The sequence below is a fragment of the Schistocerca cancellata genome, chromosome 9 (assembly GCF_023864275.1).
Source record: "Schistocerca cancellata isolate TAMUIC-IGC-003103 chromosome 9, iqSchCanc2.1, whole genome shotgun sequence".
In the NCBI taxonomy this organism is placed as follows: domain Eukaryota; kingdom Metazoa; phylum Arthropoda; class Insecta; order Orthoptera; family Acrididae; genus Schistocerca; species Schistocerca cancellata.
In genome coordinates this window covers 413,156,608-413,179,482 of record NC_064634.1, presented here as the reverse complement: position 1 = coordinate 413,179,482, position 22,875 = coordinate 413,156,608, and positions in this window count along the sequence as shown.

The window sequence follows — 22,875 nt, the reverse complement described above, 5'->3', positions numbered from 1 at the left end:
CGTCCCTCCATTCACGCCTGTCGCGACACCACTGGAGGCGGGCTGCACGATGTTGGGGCGTGAGCGGAAGACGGCCTAACGGTGTGCGGGACCGTAGCCCAGCTTCATGGAGACGGTTGCGAATGGTCCTCGCCGATACCCCAGGAGCAACAGTGTCCCTAATTTGCTGGGAAGTGGCGGTGCGGTCCCCTACGGCACAGCGTAGGATCCTACGGTCTTGGCGTGCATCCGTGCGTCGCTGCGGTCCGGTCCCAGGTCGACGGGCACGTGCACCTTCCGCCGACCACTGGCGACAACATCGATGTACTGTGGAGACCTCACGCCCCACGTGTTGAGCAATTCGGCGGTACGTCCACCCGTTCTCCCGCATGCCCACTATACGCCCTCGCTCAAAGTCCGTCAACTGCACATACGGTTCACGTCCACGCTGTCGCGGCATGCTACCAGTGTTAAAGACTGCGATGGAGCTCCGTATGCCACGGCAAACTGGCTGACACTGACGGCGGCGGTGCACAAATGCTGCGCAGCTAGCGCCATTCGACGGCCAACACCGCGGTTCCTGGTGTGTCCGCTGTACCGTGCGTGTGATCATTGCTTGTACAGCCCTCTCGCAGTGTCCGGAGCAAGTATGGTGGGTCTGACACACCGGTGTCAATGTGTTCTTTTTTCCATTTCCAGGAGTGTATGAACTTGCTATAAAGTCTCTCACCATTTACACATTCGTTATGAGCAAAGTACTAATCAACTACGAAAACCTGCATAGGCACATGGCATTCCATAATTCATGAATATAGTGAGGATCAGTGAAGTGAAATGGAAAGAAAACAAGGATTTCTGATAAGAGCAAAGGGTAATATCAACAGCAGGAAAAAATTGTGTAACAGGGGTAGGATGCGTTATAAAGAGGAAGGTAGGACTAAGAGTGAGTTACTCCGAACAGTTCAGTGATAGGGTTGTTTCCACCAGAATCGACAGCAAATCAACGTCGACAACAATAGTTCAAGTATACATGTCGACGTCGCAAGCATGAAATGAAGGTATAGAAAAAGTATATGAGGATACTGAAAGGGTAGTTCAGTACTTAAAGGGATATAAAAATCTAATAGTCATGGGAGGATTGATACGCTGTGGTAGGAGAAGAAGCAGAAGAAAGTGTTGCTGGAAAATATGGGCTTGATAAATAGGAATGACTGAGATGAAAGACTTATTGAGTTCTGTAACAAGTGTCAGCTAGTAATAGCGAATACTCTGTTCAAGAATTATAAGAGGAGATGGTATGCTTAGAAAAGGTCACGAGATACAGGAAGACCTCAGTTGGATTCCATCATACTGAGATAGAGATTCTGGGATCAAATACTGGATTGTAAGGCATATCCAGGAGCAGATATAGACTCAGATCAAGATTTGTTAATGGTGAAGATTAGACTGAAGTTTAAGAGACTAGTCAGGAAGAATCAACGAGCAAAGAAATGGGATACGGAAGTACTAAGGAATGAAGAGATACACTTGATGTTCTCTGGGGCTTTAGATACTGCGATAATTAATAGCTCAGTAGCAGTTCACTTGAATGGGCAATTCGAAAACGGGTAATCATAGAAGTTGGGAAGAAAAACGTAGGTACAAAGAAGGTAACTGCAACCACACTATGGGTAACAGAAGAAATGTTTCAGTTGATCGACGAAAGAAAGCAGTAGAAAAACGTTTATCGGAATTCGGAATACAGAAATACAAGTCACTTAGGAATAAAAGAAATAGGTAGAGAAAGGAACATATGACGAAATGCCTGCATGAAAAATGTGAAGAAGTCGAAAAAGGTATGGATGTCGGAAGGTCTAATTCAGCACGCAGATAAGTCAAAATATCCTTGGTGAAATTAAAAGCAAGGGCGATAAATTAATACTGCAACGGGAATCTAATGTTAAAAGCAGAGCAGAAAGCGGATAGGTGAACAGAGTACATTGACGGTCTCTATGAGGGGAAGGATTTGTCTGAAGACGTGATAGAAGAAGAAACAAGAGCCGATAAGGAAGAGATGGGGGCCTCAGGTTTAGAATCATAGTTGAGAAGAGCTCTGGAAGACTTGCAGTCAGATAAGGCCGAAGTGATTGATAACATTCCATACGAAATTTTGAAATCATTGAGTGAAGTGACAACAAAACTATTATTCACGTTTGTGTGCAGAGAATATGAGACTGGCGATATACCATCTGAATTTCGTATAAACGTCATACACACTATTCCGAAGATTGTAAGAGCCGACAAGTGCGAGAATTATCTCACAATCAGCTTTACAGCACGTGCATCCAAGTTGTTGACAAGAATAACATGGAGCACAATGGCAAAGAAAACTGAGGGTGTGTTAGGTGCCTACCAGTCTGGCTCCAGGAAAGATGAAAGAACTAGAGAGGCAGTTCTGACGTTGCTGTTGATGATGGAAGCAAGACTAAAGAAAAATCAAGACACGCTCACTGGATTTGTCGATCTGGAGAAAGCGTTTGACAATGTCAGATCGTGCAAGATGTTCGAAACTCTGAGGAAAACAGGGGTAAGCTTTAGGGTACACGGGTAATATACAACATGTACAAGAGTCAAGAGGGAATAATAAGAGCGGAACTTCAACAACGAAGTGCTCGGATTAAAAAGAGGGTAAGACAGTGATGTAGTCTTTCGCTCCTACTGTTCAATCTACACATCGACGAAGCAATGACGAAAATAAAAGAAAATTTCAAGAGTGGAATTAAATGTCAAAGTGAAAATATCTCAACGATGAAATTCGCTGATGACATTGCTATCCTCGGTGAAAGTGAAGAATAATTACAGGATCGACTGAACGGATCGAACAATTTAATGCGTACAGGATATTCAGATAAGGAAGGGAGACGAAAATTTAATAGTCATGGGTGACTGGAATTCGAGTGTAGGAAAAAGGAGAGAAGGAAACGTAGTAGGTGAATATGGATTGGGGCTAAGAAATGAAAGAGGAAGCCGCCTCGTAGAATTTTGCACAGAGCACAACTTAATCATAGCTAACACTTGGTTTAACAATCATGAAAGAAGGTTGTATACATGGAAGAACCCTGGAGATACTAAAAGGTATCAGATAGATTATATAATGGTAAGACAGAGATTTAGGAACCAGGTTTTAAATTGTAAGACATTTCCAGGGGCAGATGTGGACTCTGACCACAATCTATTGGTTAAAACTGAAGAAACTGCTAAAAGGTGGGAATTTAAGGAGAAGGGACCTGGATAAACTGAAAGAACCAGAGATTGTACAGAGTTTCAGGGAGAGCATAAGGGAACAATTGACAGGAATGGGGGAAAGAAATACAGTAGAAGAAGAGTGGGTAGCTTTGAGGGATGAAGTAGTGAAGGCAGCAGAGGATCTAGTAGGTAAAAGGACGAGAGCTAGTAGAAATCCTTGGGTAACAGAAGAAATATTGAATTTAATTGATGAAAGGAGAAAATATAAAAATGCAGTAAATGAAGCAGGCAAAAAGGAATACAAACGTCTCAAAAATGAGATCGACAGGAAGTGCAAAATGGCTAATCAGGGATGGCTAGAGCACAAATGTAAGGATGTAGAGGCTTATCTCACTAGGGGTAAGATAGATACTGCCTACAGGAAAATTAAAGAGACCTTTGGAGATAAGAGAACCACTTGTATGAACATCAAGAGCTCAGATGGAAACCCAGTTCTAAGCAAAGAAGGGAAAGCAGAAAGGTGGAAGGAGTATATAGAGGGTCTATACAAGGGCGATGTACTTGAGGACAATATTATGGAAATGGAAGAGAATGTAGATGATAATGAAATGGGAGATACGATACTGCGTGAAGAGTTCGACAGAGCACTGAAAGACCTGAGTCGAAACAAGGCCCCCGGAGTAGACAACATTCCATTGGAACTACTGACGGCCTTTGGAGAGCCAGTCATGACTAAAATCTACCATCTGGTGAGCAAGATGTATGAAACAGGCGAAATACCCTCCTTCAAGAAGAATATAATAATTCCAATCCCAAAGAAAGCAGGCGTTGACAGATGTGAAAATTACCGAACTATCAGTTTAATAAGCCACAGCTGCAAAATACTAACACGAATTCTTTACAGACGAATGGAAAAACTAGTAGAAGCCGACCTCGGGGAAGATCAGTTTGGATTCCGTAGAAATACTGGAACACGTGAGGCAATACTGACCTTACGACTTACCTTAGAAGAAAGCTTAAGGGAAGGCAAACCTACGTTTCTAGCATCTGTAGACTTAGAGAAAGCTTTTGACAATGTTGACTGGAACACTCTCTTTCAAATTCTAAAGGTGGCAGGGGTAAAATACAGGGAGCGAAAGGCTATTTACAATTTGTACAGAAACCAGATGGCAGTTATAAGAGTCGAGGGACATGAAAGGGAAGCAGTGGTTGGGAATGGAGTAAGACAGGGTTGTAGCCTTTCCCCGATGTTATTCAATCTGTATATTGAGCAAGCAGTAAAGGAAACAAAATCAAAATTCGGAGTAGGTATTAAAATCCATGGAGAAGAAATAAAAAATTAAGGTTCGCCGATGACATTGTAATTCTGTCAGAGACAGCAAAGGACTTGGAAGAGTAGTTGAATGCAGTGGACAGTGTCTTGAAAGGAGGATATAAGATGAACACCAACAAAAGCAAAACGAGGATAATGGAATGTAGTCGAATTAAGTCGGGTGATGCTGAGGAAATTAGATTAGGAAATGAGACACTTAAAGTAGTAAAGGAATTTTGCTATTTGTGGAGCAAAATAACTGATGATGGTCGAAGTAGAGAGGATATAAAATGTAGACTGGCAATGGCAAGGAAAGTGTTTCTGAAGAAGAGAAATTTGTTAACATCCAGTATAGATTTATGTGTCAGAAAGTCGTTTCTGAAAGTATTTGTATGGAGTGTAGCCATGTATGGAAGTGAAACATAGACGATAAATAGTTTGGACAAGAAGAGAATAGAAGCTCTCGAAATGTGGTGCTACAGAAGAATGCTGAAGATTAGATGGGTAGATCACATAACTAATGAGGAAGTATTGAATAGGATTGGGGAGAAGAGAAGTTTGTGGCACAAGTTGACCAGAAGAAGGGATCAGTTGGTAGGACATGTTCTGAGGCATCAAGGGATCACCAATTTAGTATTGGAGGGCAGCGTGGAGGGTAAAAATCGAAGAGGGAGACCAAGAGATGAATACACTAAGCAGATTCAGAAGGATGTAGGTTGCAGTAGGTACTGGGAGACGAAGCAGCTTGCACAGGATAGAGTAGCATGGAGAGCTGCATCAAACCAGCCTCAGGACTGAATACCACAACAAACAACAAGGATATGAATTGCGAGTAAATCGAAGAAAGACGAAAGTGATGACATGAGAAGAAGCATAAATGAAAACAGCGAGAAACTTAACATCAGGATTTGTGGTCATGAAGTAGGTGAAGTTAAGGAAGTCTGTTACCGGAGCAACAAAACAACCAGTGACGGACGGAGGAAGGGGGACATAAAAAGCTGACTATCAGTGCGAAAAAGGCATTCCTGGCTAATAGAAGTCTTAATTTGAGGAAGAAATTTCTGAGATCGTCCGTTTGGAGCGCGTCATTTTGTGGTAGCGAGACATGGACTGTGGGAAAATCAGGGCAGAAGAGAACAGAAGCATTTGAGATGTTGAAAAAACACTGACAAGAAGGAGGGACAGAATTACAGGACATCTGTTGACACATCAGGAGTACCTTCCATGATACTAGAGATAGCTGTAGAGGGTAAAAACTGGAGAGAAAGACACCGAGTGATATGCATCCAGGAAATAATTTAAGACATAAGCTGCGAGTGCTACTCTGAGATGAAGAGGCTGGCACAGGAGAAGAATTTATGGCGGGTCAGGTCAAATCAGTCAGGGCTGACGACTCAAAAAAAAAAGGGCCTCAAAAGTATTTTGTAACCAATCGCTTTTTTAGATTGAATTTCCTAGTATTCTATCAAATAAAGTCTGCCACTTGTTTTACCTGACTGTGTGCGATCATTCTTTTTCCGCTATGTGAAGTGCACACAATCTTATAGTTATGAAAATTTAAAGCGAGTTGCTAATCTTTGCACCAGTCTGTCTTCTCAAGATCTGACAGAATGCTTTGTAACAGTTTCTTAGATTGTACTTCCTTGTAGAGATCTGCATCAATAGCGAAACGTCTGAAGTTTCTATCAATGTTGTCTCTCTTCAGAGTTATTAATAAATATAATGAACTGCAAGGCTCCCAACACCCTTCTCAGCGGCACACCTGAATTTACTTTCCATTCCGCAGATCATGCTGCTTACTCCCGACCAAGAAATTTCCACCCTCGCAGAAATTCCGCTTTATACCACATGAGTCGTTCTTTCGAATATGCCTATGCGTGCTACTGATTCAAATGCTATTCGGAAGTCAACTGCAGTCACCTGACTACATTAATCCATGACATTCAGGATGTCACGTGAGAAAATTGTGAGAAAAAGTGTTGCGAATCCGATATTTTCGTCCTATATTTCAAACAAAACAGCACTCTCCAAATGTTCTCCTTCAAGGCTCAAACAGAACTGAACACTCCCACGACGTCTGCTCCTGCCCTTACTCTTCTTTTTCACAATTTACTCTCCTTAGTTCGCTCGTTTTATGTTCTCGAGCCAGCCAATGCAATATGGCGTTATAAACCAGTGGCTTGCACTATGGCTCCACGCATGCATCAAACAAATTCCCACAGAAAGACAGTGATCGGAAGTTCCATGTTAGGCTGTCGCGTTCCTATGGTAACACGATAGTTTTTTCTACCTTAGCCAGGTTCCCATCAACTCAGTTATTTCTTCCACATTCCCACTGTCGAGAGTTTGCTTTGTGTGAGAGTAGGGTCAAGGGCTTAAGAGTTTAGAGAGGTCTGGCTACTCAACTCCCGATTAGAACCAAACGAGAAATTTCCAGGGAGCCTTCTTCTGGTGGTGGCATTATACATTACTTTCCATGAAACACGGTTTTCTACAACGCCGAAATAATCAACCACCTGTCAAAGCTACTACAGACCGAGAGCAACAATTGATGTGCCAGCTACAATGGAACTATTACTGAGTCTAATAGGCAAAATACAATTACAGCCGGCAGCTGTGGGCGAGCGGTTCTAGGGGCTTCAGTCTGGAACCACGTGGCAGCTACGGTCGCAGGTTCGAATCCTGCCTCGGGTATGGGTGTGTGTGATGTCCTTATGTTAGGCTGACGTAGTTCTATGTCTAGGGGACTGATGACCTCAGATGTTAAGTCCCATAGTGCTTAGAGCCATATGAACCATTCGAAAAATTACATTTTGGGACTAGAGTCTGCACTACTCGGTTCAGTCTGCCAGTTAACACTGAGATATCCTAGCAGGTCATCACTGCCGACGCGCAGGAATGTCCTAGAAAGTCATCATTAACAATATACTGGAATGTCCTAGCAAGTGATCACTGACGATATGCTGGAATATCCTAGCTGGTAATCAATGACGTTGCACGCTGATGTTCGTATGTGGACGAAGTCCGTGGTGATAGTGTCCAGCGAAATAATTAGCTCAGTGACGAGTCAGAGATGAAGTCTAGTGAAGAGGGGAGCTGTGGTGGACGGTGATGGATAGACAGTTGGTATAGAGCACGGTCTATACAGTGCGCTTGCCAAAAGCACGCCAATGGACCTGAAAGCACGCACAGCGTAGAGCCCGGAACGTATAACGCCCCTGGGAAAAGAATAACGATTGAGGAAATACGAGGCACTGACTACAGAACATTTTTTTTTTCTTTATTGTATTTCAATGCCCCATACAGGGCGGGCTGGAAGCAGCGTAGGCGCCGCTCTTCAGCCGAGACACAGACACTAAGTGCAGAACATGGAGACATTTAAAAAACAACAGAATGGAGAAATACCGCGAAATATACATTTAAAAGGGAAAACGTAATGGAAGATAACGTTAAAAAAGGGGGTGTCTGTAAAATGATGATAAAAAACTAAAAACTGTACACAAAAAACCACACAAAAGAAACACATGGCTATCCATGGCCGAAGCATAAAAGTAGGGATGGGCGGCGTAGCACATAACAATCACTGACAGCACCACTATGTACAAGTCCAGCACACTATTAAAATCACCACTCTTGACATCACGAGAGAAGCACACCGATGATGATGAACAAAGATCTGCCAGGGGGATGGTGACGAGGGAGGGGGGAACAAAAGAGGGGAAAGGCGGGAGACGGGAGGGGAGCGCGCGCCGAAGGTGGCTGGGGAGGGAGGAACATGGGAGGAAAACAGTCTAAAGGGTGTAGGGACTCAGGGGAGGAAGAAGGACAATCTGCTCTGGGAGAAGAGGGGGAGAGGAAAAAAGGGGCAACCCTGTGGAGGACAGGGAACAAGGCTAGGTTACAGATGGTAGGAAGGGTAGTGGTCACGGTGAAGGGGGAGGGGGAAATCGCTTTAATGAAGGAGATGGAGGGTGTGGAGGTGGAGAGAGGGAGGGAGACAGCGATAGAGTCGCGGCAGTTCAAATGGCTCTGAGCACTATGGGACAACTTCTATGGTCATAAATCCCCTAGAACTTAGAACTACTTAAACCTAACTAACCTAAGGACATCACACACATCCATGCCCGAGGCAGGATTCGAACCTGCGACCGTAGCGGTCGCGCGGTTCCAGACTGAAGCGCCTAGAACCGCTCGGCCACACCGGCCGGTGGCGCGGCAGTAGGCGGGGGTGGAGAGAAAGGAGAAAACCAGGCGGTGGGGGTATCAAGCCTGCGGACAGTGTAAAGGACACAGATATGTTAGAGGGAAAGGAGGAGGTGGGGGAAGGTGATGAGGTTATACAGGAGTCGTGTGGGGAAAGGAAGGCGGATACAGAATGCAAGGCAGAGCGCGTGGCGTTCTCGGATAAGGAGGGCCTTATAAAAGCAGAGGGCGCAGAGATCCAGACAATGCTAGCATAACAGAGGATAGGACATATAAGCAATTTGTAGGTGTGGAGGATGGTGGAAGAATGCAATCCCCATGTCTGGCAGGTGTTTCGGGAGGCAGACGTGGGAATGGGCATTCTGCTGGATGATCAAGAGGTGAGGGGTCCAAGTGAGGTGACGGTCGAGGGTGAGGCCAAGGTGTCTCAGTGTGGGGGTGAGCTGGATACGACGACCATAAATGTATTGGTAGAAATCATGGAGACGGAAGGAGCGAGTGGTGCGGCCTATGATGATTGCATGGACTACAGAACAGTCTGGTAGTGGCCTAAATAATCGTCCGGCGGAAGGATACTGGCAGAGATATGTGACTCGCGGAAGTGAGGTAGTGCCCCAAGGCAGCGCTGTTTGCGACGATGATTCTGCCTCTGGCGTCGAGGCTGCCGCCACACGGAACCACTGCGGCTGCTGCATGTTCGGTTATAAGCAGCGGGGCATGTTTGTGTGTTACTTCTGGTTATTTTTGTCTGAGCTCCAGAAGAAGTGTCGTTACCGGGGACGAGCTGCGGCAACCTGCAATATACAACTGTATGGGTGGTGGCTGCATCTCTAGGGGATATAGCAAAAACAATTCGCTTCTACACTCCTGGAAATTGAAATAAGAACACCGTGAATTCATTGTCCCAGGAAGGGGAAACTTTATTGACACATTCCTGGGGTCAGATACATCACATGATCACACTGACAGAACCACAGGCACATAGACACAGGCAACAGAGCATGCACAATGTCGGCACTAGCACAGTGTATATCCACCTTTCGCAGCAATGCAGGCTGCTATTCTCCCATGGAGACGATCGTAGAGATGCTGGATGTAGTCCTGTGGAACGGCTTGCCATGCCATTTCCACCTGGCGCCTCAGTTGGACCAGCGTTCGTGCTGGACGTGCAGACCGCGTGAGACGACGCTTCATCCAGTCCCAAACATGCTCAATGGGGGACAGATCCGGAGATCTTGCTGGCCAGGGTAGTTGACTTACACCTTCTAGAGCACGTTGGGTGGCACGGGATACATGCGGACGTGCATTGTCCTGTTGGAACAGCAAGTTCCCTTGCCGGTCTAGGAATGGTAGAACGACGGGTTCGATGACGGTTTGGATGTACCGTGCATTATTCAGTGTCCCCTCGACGATCACCAGTGGTGTACGGCCAGTGTAGGAGATCGCTCCCCACACCATGATGCCGGGTGTTGGCCCTGTGTGCCTCGGTCGTATGCAGTCCTGATTGTGGCGCTCACCTGCACGGCGCCAAACACGCATACGGCCATCATTGGCACCAAGGCAGAAGCGACTCTCATCGGTGAAGACGACACGTCTCCATTCGTCCCTCCATTCACGCCTGTCGCGACACCACTGGAGGCGGGCTGCACGATGTTGGGGCGTGAGCGAAAGACGGCCTAACGGTGTGCGGGACCGTAGCCCAGCTTCATGGAGACGGTTGCGAATGGTCCTCGCCGATACCCCAGGAGCAACAGTGTCCCTAATTTGCTGGGAAGTGGCGGTGCGGTCCCCTACGGCACTGCGTAGGATCCTACGGTCTTGGCGTGCATCCGTGCGTCGCTACGGTCCAGTCCCAGGTCGACGGGCACGTGCACCTTCCGCCGACCACTGGCGACAACATCGATGTACTGTGGAGACCTCACGCCCCACGTGTTGAGCAATTCGGCGGTACGTCCACCCGGCCTCCCGCATGCCCACTATACGCCCTCGCTCAAAGTCCGTCAGCTGCACACACGGTTCACGTCCACGCTGTCGCGGCATGCTACCAGTGTTAAAGACTGCGATGGAGCTCCGTATGCCACGGCAAACTGGCTGACACTGACGGCGGCGGTGCACAAATGCTGCGCAGCTAGCGCCATTCGACGGCCAACACCGCGGTTCCTGGTGTGTCCGCTGTGCCGTGCGTGTGATCATTGCTTGTACAGCCCTCTCGCAGTGTCCGGAGCAAGTATGGTGGGTCTGACACACCGGTGTCAATGTGTTCTTTTTTCCATTTCCAGGAGTGTATGTTAGTCACCAAATATTGTATACCCATCACGTACTACCACATAATAACCAAGTTCCAATCATACGGAGTTTGTTCACAAATATGTAACTGGCCTGAAGAATACTTGGCTAACTGAATTCAGTATATTCCCCAATAAAACGTAATAAGATCTCTAATGTTTTGAATATACGTGAATTATTTATCGTATATGATCCTCATCACTAAAAACATATTCGATGTCGATGAAGTTGTGTACAGAAAATTATTGTTATTGGACCATCATAGCGAACTGAACAAATACATGGAATCTGAGTACCAGATTAGTGGTGAACATGTTGAATACGTTACATCATGTAAATGAGTGCTACAATTGTGGAGCTAAGATTTGTAGGAGTGGGAAAGGAAAGACGCTAATGTGACCAATTCTATAATATTTTCCCAATGTCTGGAGTCCTTATCCAGCAGGCACAACAACAGACAGGGACCGAATTCATGAACGCACTGCTAGAATCGTAACAGTTTGGTACAGCAAATGCAAGAGTTTAACAGAAATATTCGGGGGGGGGGGGGGGGGGGGGAATAAATGGGAATCCTTTGAAGAAAGACGATGTAGTTCTGAGGGAACCCTTTTGGGCAAATTCAAAAAAGCTGTATTCGAAGGCAGCTGTGTAACCATTATGCTTCCATCAACATATATACCTCACATAACGATAACTACATAAATATAAGAGAGATACGTGTGCAAAGAGGGGCATTTACACGGTTTTTTTTTCTCATACAATAAGCGAATGGAGTAGGGAAAAAATTGATTGTATTGGTTCGATGTATCCTCCACCACACACTGTACAGCTATTACAGAATATTTATGTCATTGTATACATATTTTTTCTATCGTTGTAGCACACTATTTCTGCAATATGTTTCAAGTCCAAAGGCAGTCGCATATTAGTTCAACTCACTAAATAGTTACTTCACGCAGCGAGCAGTCTCGTTTCTTCATTTGCTCGACATCGTGTTCTGTCTGTTTGTCAGACCTGAATACTTAGCTCCATATGAAAGGAAACATTGTCTGATTACTATATTCTGATTTTCGGTTTTGATCTAATGAGTAGATAATCCTCAGATATGGTACTACATAGTCAAACTTGTCCGGTATGGTGACAAGCGTCAGAATGTAACATTAAAGTCTGGCAGTTCGAAGGGTTCATATGTAATGTTTCTAAGTAGATTTGGGATATCAGCATAAAATTGTGCTAGATGAATGTGCGAAATCACGTAAAACGCACAGTTTGCCTGGCAATTACATGTCACCTACGTTAAAAGGTCCTGCGCCCTGATACAATGCGTGTACGATTCAATTTCACATCTTCAAAACTAATTTGATTTGTGTTTCACTAACAGGGCGAACCATTGAAAACTGTGGGTGTAAAGTTCTACTACGCTAAGAGAACAAAAGCAATCACGCACACAAGAAGATACGTATGCACAACACAGATCAACATTTTGAGTTAAATAAAAGAGAATGCTGAAAAGTAATGCCTCCGAATTTTTTATGTCAAAACTCTTAAAGCTTTTTAAATAAAACAAACGTTATTAACATTCTGCATCCTGATTCTTTATTTATTTCTCAACATAGTCACGAGACGATGATCACATTTCTCCGAACGAGAAACTAGTTTGTTGGTATCGTCACTGTAAATCTTTTAGTTTCTGGATGAAGCCACAATCCCACCTTTGCTTGCTCGGTTTCATCGTCATCAAAGTGAAGTCCTTCGAGGTGTTCCTTAAGTTTTGGAAATAGATGAAGATCGCGTGGCCCAAGTTGCAACCGTATGGAAGACGGTCGATGACACTGAAACCAAGACGTCGAATTGTTGCACCTGTCGCTGCGTTCGTGTGTGGTCTGGCATTTTATGATAAGTGAGAGAGTGCTGCATGTGTGGACGAACTCTTCGAATTCGAAACTCGATTACAGTACGCTGTTTGTCACGCACGAGCATAGTTACGTCAGACACCTCCATGTCACACTCTACACTTCGGAGCCATCCAGTGGCAGGGGCTGAAAATATTTAGGCATGAAAAATAAAGACATAGAATGTTAATAACGTTTGTTTTATTTATAAAGCTTTAACAGGTTTCATATAAAAACTTCGGATGCGTTACTTTTCAGCACGTCCTTGTACATTAAAGCTAGTAATTAATAAAATCAGAGATGAAAAAAGGAAGAATAGAAAGGAGCCGCATTATGCAATACACAGATCCAGTGACATGAATACACATAAACTTAGACATAACCAGACATTTACATTTTGCTTTGCGCTTTTTATTACACACTTACACTGCACGCTTTGTATCTCTACTGTATTGAAACGTAACCTAACCACACCTATAAACATGTCACACGAGGTCAAAGACTCGTTAGCCTTTCCGACTCACGTGGCTGAGTTTAGAAACGAACAGCCTCCAGGTCGCCTGCTGGGGAAGACGACTGCGCAGCCAGTTCACGCAGAACAGTCACTTGCGTCGACGTTGTACACCAAGTGGACCAGCACACCACTCCGCGGAAGGCTGGACAACTGTTGCCCTTGCGTGTTCTAGCGTCGTAGATCTCCTAGGAGCCTCCTCCCTGCACAGACGTTGAAGAAGCATCGGTTGCTGGCAGCTCACGAAAAACATAAAGAAAGCAGGACATTAAATTGGCGCCACTCAACATCAACAAACGCATCGCACCCGAAAACTTAGTGTAAAATAGTGCAACGACATAACTTTAAATATATTCGCATGTGGAAATATTAATAAATTCCTACGCAAGTCAAAGTTATGACAATCAGCAATAATTATAATCACTCGAAAGTAAACGCAAAATTTCTTCCTCTTCCATTTCCAGCCTTCTTTCTCTCCTGCTTCAGACAGTGTGCGTACAAATATCTTCCTTTTCTTCTTCTCAAGCTGTTTTTCGATGTATCGTTCCAATTCTTCTTCATCCCTGTAGTGAAGTTCCGATCGCAGTCCTTTGCATACCTGTCGCGGTTTAATAAATTACACTACTCACCATTAAAATTGCTACTCCAAGAAGAAATGCAGATGATAAACGGGTATTCATTCTACAAATATATTATACTAGAACTGACATGTGATTACATTTTCAGGCAATTTGAGTGCAGAGATCCTGAGAAATCAGTACCCAGAACAACCACCTCTGGCCGTAATAACGGCCTCTATACGCCTGGGCATTGAGTCAAACAGAGCTTGGATGGCGTGTACAGGTACAGCTGCGCATGCAGCTTCAGATACCACAGTTCATCAAGAGTAATGACTGGCGTATTGTGACGAGCCAGTTGCTCGGCAACCATTGACCAGACGTTTTCAATTGGTGAGAGATCTGGAGAATGTGGTAGCCAGGGCAGCAGTCGAACATTTTCTGTATCCAGAAAGGGCCCCACAGGACCTGCAAGAGGCGGTCGTGCATTATCCTGCTGAAATGTAGGGTTTCGTAGGGATCGAATGAAGGGTAGAACCACGGGTCGTAACACATCTGAAATGTAACGACCAGTGTTTAAAGTGCCGTCAATGCGAACAAGAGGTGACCGAGACGTGTAACAAATGGCACCTCATACCAACACGCCAGGTGATATGCCAGTATGGCGATGACGAATACACGCTTCCAATGTCCGTTCACCGCGATGTCGCCAAACACGGATGCGACCATCATGATGCTGTAAACAGAACCTGGATTCATCCGAAAAAATGACGTTTTTCCATTCGCGCACCCAGGTTCGTCGTTGAGTACACCATCGCAGGCGCTCCTGTCTGTGATGCAGCGTCAAGGGTAACCGCAGACATGTTCTCCGAGCTGATAGTCCATGCTGCTGCAAACGTCGTCGACCTGTTCGTGCAGATGGTTGTTGTCTTGCAAACGTCCCCATCTGTCGAGACGTGGCTGCACGATCCGTTACAGCCATGCGGATAAGATGCCTGCCATCTCGACTGATAGTGATAGGAGGCCTTTGGGATCCAGCACGGTGTTCCGTATTACCCTGCTGAGTCCACCGATTCCATATTCTATTAACAGTCATTGGATCTCGACCAACGCGAGCAGCAATGTCGCAATCCGACCTTTATCAAAATCGGAAACGTGATGGTACGCACTTCTCCTCCTTACACGAGGCATCACAACAACGTTTCACCAGGCAACGCCGGTCAACTGCTGTTTGTCTATGAGAAATCGGTAGGAAACTTTCCTCATGTCAGCACGTTGCAGGTGTCGGCACCGACGTCAACCTTATGTGAATGCTCTGAAAAGTTAATCATTTGCATATCACAGCATCTTCTTCCTGTCGGTTAAATTTCGCGTCTGTAGCACGTCATCTTCGTGGTGTAGTAATTTTAATGGCCAATGGTGTACATACATCGTTCTACCGATCCTTGGACGAATATCCACGTCAGCCCGCTGTTCTGAACTCTGCGGATGTCCTAACATCTTCCACGGCGAACGCTTATGCTACATAGTCACCAGCATACATTTGGTGTGCATAAAAATCCGACATTATCTACATGATTCAGATTTCGTGAACATAAAACTTTAAACTATCCGTTAATAGCAAGTTCATCTCTCATCACGTTAAAATAGCAGTTCTCATCATAAGTTTCTTGCATCACCAAATGAAGATCCTCTCATGCCAAATTGCGATTACTGTTAGCACTGAAACTACGTTTGCCCTTTACAAATTGATCGCGCTCATTAGCATTAATTTCAAACTTATCAAAATGTCGTCGTACATCAACTTGGCTTCTACATTACTTTCCGCACATGACCTTTTCATGTCAACAATGGCACCATGGATTACTGAAATCGGTTCGGTATACTGACGACTTTATTGTTGCTTTAAGATTTTGCTCAAGTACACTTCAACCACCTTGGATTCTTACTCGTCGCTGTGTTGTTTACTGTCCTGAGTAGCACCAGAATTTTCAGTTTCCTTCGAACCTATAATTATGTTGTCCTTTTTTTTTCAAATCTGTCAACGATTCTGGAATCGTTTACGAATATCTGCTACCTTTTCATTCAAATTTTGATCAAATTTTTGACTATGTTACTCGAGTTTTTTTTTCTAAATCCGCCTCCAACTTTTGGTTACTATTATCACGTATTCTGCCTAAATCAGCGATAAAATTTTGACTATAAGCTTTAAGCTTTTTGTTCAAACACGTGCTCAGTTCTTTTCTGCTATTATCAAGTTTTTTAAATAAAATTGTATTCATTTTCCGTAAGAACTGCATTTACAGCAGCAGTACGACTGTTATCAATTCCTACCTTCCTCGGTTAAACTTTTGCGTCCAAATTTGAACTTTCATTCTCCACTGCACATACATTTTGAATTCTGCTATATTCATTAATAAGATCCATAGAAACCCGGTCCTGACTAACACTGACCCCTCCGTTAATTAATTACTATTTCAGTTTGACTAACCATTGTTATTCAAATATATACTGCATAGCCAATTTATGATCAAAGGAAATGATCACTGTCTATATTCATTTTCCTGCCCAACTTTGCTTCGAAATCGAGTCGCCGCTGAAAATTTTAAATTTTCTCACCGTACGTTAACTCTACCAATCGGGCTCCGGATGCGAAGATCGTTGCAGAATTCCACGTCCTTATCACCGGTTTCCATATAATACGCGACTGCTGGGTGCGTACTATTTTACTGCAACGCCACTGACTCTCTCAACTCCACTAATTAAGAGACAGATAATCTAATGACTGATAATTGAAGGAAGCTGATAATGTCAGGTGCGATTAAGAGCAGCTTTTGTTAGCAGATCGCGAAAACGATTTGTTGCCGAAATCACTACTAATAGAAACACTTTTAAACATTCGCAGTTAATTAATATTCTACAGGCCACCGTATGACATCGTCTTTTTCACACTGAAACTCTCAGGTGAACCAATGCGCCGCGAATAATGATATGCGAAACGAATTATCAATTTCCAACGTACAGTGCCAGCTCGTGCGTAATTTCTATCTTACCGCTCCGCTTGAACGCCCAGTCCGAACTTCGACTCGACTGCCACCACAACAAGGACCAACACGGAAAGAAAGAAATATGATAATTTAACCACTGTAAATACCATATGTACATGTAATAAATGCGACACTAATGGTAAAACCCAGTTGTAATTAATGTAACAGCCCGCATCTCGTGGTCGTGCGGTAGCGTTCTCGCTTCCCACGCCCGGGTTCCCGGGTTCGATTCCCGGCGGGGTCAGGGATTTTCTCTGCCTCGTGATGGCTAGGTGTTGTGTGCTGTCCTTAGGTTGGTTAGGTTTAAGTAGTTCTAGGTTCTAGGGGACTTATGACCACAGCAGTTGAGTCCCATAGTGCTCAGAGCCATTTTGAATTAATATAACACTCTTGGCTTGTTTAGCTCGATCGTTGTTCCCGTGATCGAACAGTTCGTCACCTAACTTGTTCTTACGGTCTCTGAAAAAAAAACTCATACAAAATTATAGTCATTATCTTCGGACTCAATCATGTCTAACAGTACTAAAAAAAATTCCACGTACACGCTTAGAACAACATGCTCTATTTAAGTCTAAATTACAGCACAAAAAATATGGATGCCTACGTTACAACAGCAAGACGATAAAAGGCGCCTAAGTATTGCAGGGATAAATAAAGTACAACGTTTCCTTTGTTTTGCTGGAAAACATACACAGAGTTCCGTTTCGTTTGGCCACTTCGCAAAAGAATATGGCTAAACGTCATTACGTTGATTTTTAATTAGGCGAGGCATTTCACAAAGAAAAACAAAACAGAAATTCAGATAGTATTACAATAGTAATATGCCTTCATTCGTATACTTTCGTATTATTCTTCAAATGTATACTTAGTTTCATGAGGGGACACATTAATATATTTCATAGCTAGCACATATGACGTTATAACACACTGCGCAGATTGTTGACATTTGCCATGTTGTGCAGATATTTTCGGTGCAACAGAAATAAAAGAATAAATTATGTAAGAAATCTCACGAAATATGTTTCCACTGTAGTGATCCACTGGGGACCATGGGTGTCTTATACCAAAATACTCAGAAAATATCCCTGATAACCTCCGAAATTTTGTTATTCGAGATCGAGTTCATTCTGTATATTACGTCGCGTAAGAAAATAGTACGCAAACTGAAGTTCGTTGAGGCATTCAGCACTTGTAGTGTTCTGCTAGCCTGTGAAAAGTTCAGTACCCATGTAGTCAGGACGGAATATAACGTCCGCTTTTTTGCTGTCGTCATCGGCGCGCGAACGGTGGAATGCAGCTCGGAAACTGTACAGTAGGGTCCGTAAAAGCCGAGAGTGCAGCTTCCACAGTCGCAATACGGCCGGGAACGGCCCACTTGGCGTCAATTTCTATTCACGCCCGGCCGTGTAGATCAGATAATCCGTTGCATTTTAAAGGCAGTTGTGGAAGGCAAAACGGCAGTCTTCTCCAGAGCGGAAGTCTCCAGGGAGAAAGGAAAGGCCGCGCTCTTGTTTTGCGCGAATGAAACTCTAGCAGAGGCAAGTGCGTGCTGCGCTTGACGCACACCCGAGGAATATTCCCTTGGTCTGCGTATTGTTTTATCTCAGAGAGCATTCAGCAACCGCATCCACCTTGTGGCAGCACGAACGGCGCTTTCGCGGAGATGCGTATAGTCATGTTATTTTCACCCCCCCCCCCCCTGAATGTTATGATCATTGCCCAAATACCAGGGGAAGCATCAGGCGAGCAATTCTGGAAAGAAATACCGTCAGTGATGCCCGTGCCCAGTATACTGAACTTTATTCCCTAAGGATATTGTAGACGGTGTGCGTGAGTGAACACCTATAAGGGTCCCAAGTCTAGGACGAGTTGCCAGCATTTTTTTTTATTTTATTTTTTTTTTATTTTTGTCATCAGTCTTCTGACTGGTTTGATGCTCCCCGCCACGAAGTCCTCTCCTGTGCTAACCTCTTCATCTCAGAGTAGCACTTACAACCCATGTCCTCAATTATTTGCTGGATGTATTCCAATCTCTGTCTTCCTACAGTTTTTGCCCTCTACAGGACCCTCTAGTACCATGGAAGTCATTCTCTCATGTCTTAACAGATGTCCTACCATCCTGTCCCTTCTCCTTATCAGTGTTTTTCGCATATTCCTTTCCTCTCCTATTCTGCAGAGAATCTCCTCATTCCTTACCTTATCAGTCCACCTAATTTTCAACATTCGTCTATAGCACCACATCTCAAATGCTTCGATTCTCTTCTGTTCCGGTTTTCCCACAGTCCATGTATCACTACCATACAATGCTGTACTCCGGACGTACATTCTCAGAAACTTCTTCCTCAAATTAAGGCCGATATTTGATATTAGTAGACTTCTCTTGGCCAGGAATGCCTTTTTTGCCATTGCTAGTCTGCTTTTGATGTCTTCCTTGTTCCGTCCGTCAATGGTTATTTTAGGTAGCAGAATTTCTTAACTTCATCTACTTCGTAACCCTCTATCCTGATGTTAACTTTCTCGCTGTTCTCATTTCTACCAATTCTCATTACCTTCGTCTTTCTTCGATTTACTCTCAATCCATACTGTGTTCTCATTAGACTGTTCATACCTTTCAGCAGATCATGTAATTCTTCTTCACTTTCACTCAGGATAGCTATGTCATCAGTGAATCGTATCATCGATATCCTTTCACCTTGAATTTTAATCCCACTCCTGAACCTTTCTTTTATTTCCGTCATTGGTTCCTCGATGTACAGTTTAAACAGTCTTATACTTTAATATGAGCACTTCGTTTTTGGTCGTCCACTCATATCATTCCCTCTTGGCAATTGTACATATTGTATGTGACCCGTTCTCCCTATAGCTTACCCTTACTTCAGAATTTCCAACATCTTGCACCATTTTACATTGTCGAACGCTTTTTCCGTGTCGACAAATCCTATCAACGTGTCTTGATTTTTCTTTAGTCTTGCTTCCATTATTAACAGCAACATCAAAATTGCGTCTCTCGTGCCTTTACTTTTGCTAAAGCCAAACTGATCGTCATCTAGCGCATCCTCAATTTTCTTTTCCATACTTTCCTAGCCTATGCCCGGTAAATAGTGGAGATTATAATGGGCATTGGCAAATAGCGAACCCAGGACATGAGCGTTGGAAAAGTCGGGACCGCTGTGATTGAGGAATTAGATCGTTAACCAACCCATACTGGTTTAGTGGAAAAGGGTACGTGGAGGAAACGAAGCACAATTCCTAAGAAAATAATCAAAAATATTGAGAAACTGTGTTTTTTAATTACCAAACATACCACTTTACTGCAGGTATGGATTCCTTCGACGCAACTTAACTCCACGTAATAAAAATATTTTATGGACAGATACACTTCGATTTCCTTCAGACTTATGGGATTTGAAAGTCAGTTCCTGGCCATAAATATCATGTAGCAGTAGGGCATAGTTCCCAAAAAAGAAATAAAAGAAACGTTATTGACGATTATAGAATTTACGAGCTTTCGTATAAAATAGTTGTATTGCCTGCGCCAATTCAGGATGTAACCAAACCCGCCGTCTCCACGTGAGACCGATTCGTCTACTTTTTTAAGCTACGCGAATCTGAAGTAATCTAAATTTTTAATGTTTTCGTAGTAGGGAAAGTCTTTCCTTCTGATAACGAAAATAACTTATTATCTAATATATTATCTGTGTTTACTTTCGAAGGGGTTTAATACAGTACGGACCACGATATTTAGTTACTGGGAACGCATTATTTCAACGACTACGGCGCTACATACAAACAAGCCGCCGTATCGTCGTTTTACATCGCAGCATGGAGCGACAACCCTTCTGCTGCTTCGCGTAGCGGCAAAAAATCCTCTAAGTCGACACCCGAGCTCTTTCCAGAAAACTTGCTGCCTTTGTCGGCCAGCTGAGCATTGACATTTAATCTGCACTTTAAAACTGCTACTGTTCTGCTGATTCTGAAGATATTTAATTGACCTGTTTGCCATGTGTAACAAAACGGAATGTATTGTTAATTTTTAGGCAGTTAATTTTGTCATGTACCTCTCTCCAAAGCGCGAAGAGTTTAACGAGGCTAGATCTGCAATAATTTCGGAACCCAACAAAGGCTATTACACTGAATGATCGCTTCCTACCTGGTAATTTTACTCTCATCACTGCAGCGCATGCATTATAGGATAATATAAAAGATCGAAATGACCATATGGCATCGTTGGCCGACAGGCCCCATAAGGGGAAGTTCGGCCGCGAAGTGCGTGTTATTTCAGTCGACTCCACATTGGGCGACTTGTGCGCCGACGATGATGATGAAATGATGATGAGGAAAACACAACACAAATACCACGAGCGGCTAATCTCCAACCCAACCGAGAATCGAACCCAGGCCCGCTTGCACTGAAGGCGAACACGTTACCACCCAGCTAAGCAGGCGGACTGTAGGCTAGTATAACCTTACTGTACGACAGATCCTCTATAAAACATACTAATTCTACAAAGATTTGCGGTCGCTAGCTTAGAAGGTGCAATTTAACTTTGATATTTCAGAAGCAGTTTTACTGTTACTGGATTCAAGATGGATTCAAGATGGACCGTTTTAAAATTTGGAATTACAGACTAATGAAAAATTAATAACTAATAGAAAAAGCGTATGAAAAATAATCTCAAGGCCAATATTACCACTTAAGTTAGCATTGTGGTCACTAAACTTTAGAGAAATACAAGTAGATTTATAGCTACCTTTTTTAGAAAAATGAATATGACTTGAAATTACAACATTCCTCCTTTGTCATGCTTCTGGAAAATTAATACGATCTTTTGATCGTTCAGTTTTAGACAAAATTATTTAAAAACAGTGTCAAGAAAATATGCTACTGAGTATTTTTTTAGGTCAATGAATTTTAGAAAGAATTTTAAATAACAGACTGTGTTCCACAACGGCGTCCAAAGTTTGTTCTGTAATGTCAATACAATCTATCTACTTTTATTAAATCAAAGTTCTTGCCTTGTTTGCCGTAGCTGTTGTGTTGCTGTAGCTGAAGACTGCACAATGATAGTTTCACGTCTCCTTTGAGATGGAATTAATTTATTACTACTTCTATGCTTGCGGTAGCCGTTTTGTTTTTATATAGCGCTGGCTCCAAATTTCATCACAGATCATTGTTGGATAGTATTGCTTTTCAAGATTGCCATTTCCCGAAGACGACTTTACAACACGGATGTCACCGTCACACCAACTTGCACTCTGTTTTGCACAGTTTTAGCACTCACAAAATATTATACCGCAGGCTCTCAGGCAACTGTTACCTTTCCGTTCTTTCCACAACACTCAGCGCCATGGTCGTCCACACAATGTGCTTTGAAAACCCAGAGTATATCCCCGCCTTTCTTATAGGATTTCTCTGAAGTTTAATACATTTCCAATTAATCTCTGAATATTAAAGTTGTTATAACTATAATAACATGCATTATTATACTCATTGTTTCTGTAATTAATACTTATTACTTCATTTTCTTTTAATATTAGTAAAAGATGTTTAACGTAGTTTGTACAACCGATGTCTCAAGAGTCGAGTTTGATGTTCACAATTTAATCGAAAATTTTTTATAAATTTTTAATCAACGTTAATCTATTACGTTACAAGGACCACTTTGACCATTGTCTGTTGGGTTGCCTAGACGCTAGGGGCAGTGACCTCCTACAAAATGAGACGCATAATTCAAAATCCGAGATGGCACTGGCGAGAAATCGAGAAATGTAACATGCGAAAATTTAATAAAAAAATCAAGAAAATGATGGCAGAATTTTCTCAGTTCTGCGTAATGCCTAACTACCCTCTACTTCTCCAATC